Raw genomic sequence first — 3,496 nt, 5'->3', positions numbered from 1 at the left:
GACCTGGCCAAGAAGGCAGCAACGTTACACGTTCTTATACATAACACAGACATATAAAATACAGAGAACATAACTAAGTAAACAAAAGACGAAAAGCAGTTACTACATTGTGCACAGTTGGGACAGTAAGAAAGGTACACTACTTATTACTGCAAGAGCAGCTGGTGGTAAGGACCTCAGACAACTTCAATTTAAAACAGGTAGGGACAAGCGCCGTCAGTTTGAGGCTTGATTGAAGGTTATTCCAAGACCAAGGACCATAATAAAAAAGACTCATTTTTCCAGCCTCAGCAGGTACCTGGAACAGTATCCAGGCACTGGATCTGAGGTTGTGAGAGTCACAAACTGGAGCAAATCTGGCACATATATACAGTGGAAGCTTACCTAAAATGGCTTTATACAATAATAAAAACCAATGCTGCATCCATGCATACTAAGTGAGGACCATCCAGTTAGGCTATACAGTTTGCAATGATGAGTCGGGTGCATTATATATCGCAGTGCAATGTCTACATATTTGCAAGCTTTTAAAACTTCATTTAATAATTATATTACTGCAGGTAAACTCCATGCAAACTACAGAGATATTGTTACACCCACAGTGGTTAAAAATATTTTTTTATATCCATAGACTGTCAAAATCCTTAAGGAACAGCTGTTGAAACCCATCACTTACAGTCACTCAGTTGTAATAATGTAAGAGTAAGCCTGTATATGTGTTTAAACTGAGCCTTCAGTGAGAGCCTTTATCTAGCGCTAGTTGTTACGTGAGAAAGCCCTGATGTAATTGTATACTTTTTTTTAATTATTAACACTTGCTGGTAATAGAAGGAGATATGGAACAAGGACCGGCTTATTATTCAATGAGGAAGAAAATATTACAATTATATATTCACTGCAGCAAATCCAGTTTATATTAGTAATACCACATTTAAGATAAGTATTCCCTTTTGCTTCAAACTGAAATGGCAATTTTAGAAAGTAATTTGACCCATTGTTGCCGTCTCATTGACCTGATAACAACATACTAACTCAAACCACTGACTTTTGCCTGAGATATATATTAAACAGGATGATTTTAATGGGGTTACTTCAGTCCAAGTAATGCGGTTGCAAATTTACAGCATGTGCCATTACAAAATCACTATAGACTGTGACAAATGTGTCTTAATTCGGAAGCACAGGAACTGTTAAGTGAAACAGAGCAGAAATCTCATTAGAGGGATGAACAGAACAAACTCACAAGGGTGTAACAAATGATGAATTGACCTTTATGGACTATGGACATCCCAGTGTCTCTTAGCTGCCCGTAGATTCAACTTTTATGGCACAGTGGGGTTAATGAAATCATTGTTTCCTACATGTCATCGTCATTAATGTTTTATTGTAGATGAGTGCACATTTCACTTGGCTTACAGGGAATTGCTTTTAACACGGAGGCAGAGTGGATCTTTCACATTTGCGTGTCACGCCAATGACAGCACCAGTGTTAGCTTCAACCAGAGTGTTTATGTAATGATGACACCAGAAAAAACCCGGATGCGGTCTCACTTTTAATGACTGCTGTAAATTACATATCACGCTTCAGTGCATTGATGGGGCAAAAACACGTAATAGAGGATGTTCCTTACGCAAATAACCTGCACACTCCTCCCTTGTTGGGCCTCGGTAACACTTTAAAAGCAGATGTCTCCCAGTGGCATCAGCAGTGGATGTTGAGGTGTCTTACCTAGAAGAAATCTCTCAACAAGACACACACATCCAGTGAGGATGGCGCAAATCGTGTGCATTTTGGCACTTCTGTGTTTTGTATCATGTGGTGCAGAAAATACGGAGATTCAGCAGCGACTTAAAGACCTCCAACTTCAGAAAGACTCACTACTATGGCTCAACAAATTAGAAGACAAACAGGTAAGATGGCTTTATTTTCTTTAATATTTCTATACAGTATGTTGTTAATGTTTATCACATCACAATATGCCATCCTTCCCTTATGTGTTGGAAACCAGGCCCCAAGTGCCAGATACTGACTGCAGGCATCAGAATATCCTGCCTACAGCGTGTCAATTTATTACGTTTTTCTGCACTTGTGCGCACAACTTTTCATTCACCTTGATCTGTTAAAATTGTATTTGTATCCCCAGTGAGTCATTGATGTGTATGCTTTCATTTGATTATCCTCAAAGCTGCAACTCCATGAAAATGCAGATTAGAGATCAAATACTAACACAAGTTTTATTTCCCTGTCTGTCTATGAGCAGCAAATTATAAAGTTTCATATTCAACAACATTTAAGAGCTTGTAAATGTTTGAAATCCTCTTATACTTACACTGTGTCATTATGTTTCTTTGAAGGAATCTCCAAAGGAACTGAATTTAATAGACTGGCTTTATAAACTTTTCAAAGTTGAAAATGGAAATATCCTCAAAGGCCCCAGCGGCCCCACAGACATCGAGAGACAGAAGAAGAATCGGCGTGGACTGGGCAAGACAACTCGCAGATTCGGATGCAGAAGTTTTTACTGGAAATCCTGGACTTCCTGCTAACTCTGTTTCACTGAAGTGCCAGAAACACTGTTAACTGGATATTTCACTCTAGTCTCTTTTTAAGGCTAGGATATTGTTTTGTCTTGACCTAATTAATGTATTGCTTATTAAGTGTCCCATACAATCATTAAACTGCATTGCATTTTACGATTGAAAAAGTGGTTTGTGCTGTTCTTGCTCACATAAATGTTCTATGTCGATAAGAGTATATCATTACTTTATAGTTTTCAGAGAGCATCATTCCTTTTTGTATTACTGTTTGGCTCAAATCAAACTGCCTGTGAAAATAAAATAAGTTGTAAACTATTAAACGAAGCCACTAAAGACTATAGTTGTAAGAAACAATAAAAAGTAAATGTGCCATCATACTTTACTCAAAAGTCTTATCATTCATTTTTTGGACCGTTCTCACTAATCTGTGTAGTGCTAAATCTCAACATGTTGGCTTTTTCTGGAGGGCAACATTTGTATTTGTTTAAAAGTACTTCAGTAAGTTAAACAATACTCTGCATTATTTACAAGTCACCTGACAGTCTGGAGGAAGTGTAAACAATGAAGCCACTGAATAATGAATGAGAGGTAAATGAGCTTTTATGGTGGAAAAAAAGCTGAAAACCCATACTGAAGTTAAAAGGGCTCTGCAGTGAGCTGAAAAACTCTGTGCACCTGTAGACATGTGAGTTCTTGTTGACATGGTGAATCTGATATATTTCGAATCAATAATGAACACTTTCATGTATTTTTTGTTTCAATCAATGTTTATTTATATAGCCCAATATCACAAATGTTACATTTGTCTCAGTGGACTTCACAGTTTGTACAGAATATCAGTATGACAATACGACACCCTCTGTCGTTAGAGCCTCACATCGTACAAGGAAAAACTTCCGGAGAAAACCCACAGTTTAAAGGGAAAAATATAGGGGAGAAACCCTACAGGGGGAGAAGC

Source organism: Notothenia coriiceps, unplaced genomic scaffold, assembly GCF_000735185.1.
Source record: "Notothenia coriiceps isolate Sejong01 unplaced genomic scaffold, NC01 NC01_scaffold00018999, whole genome shotgun sequence".
NCBI lineage: Eukaryota > Metazoa > Chordata > Actinopteri > Perciformes > Nototheniidae > Notothenia > Notothenia coriiceps.
Note: the sequence above shows the minus strand (reverse complement) of the source record.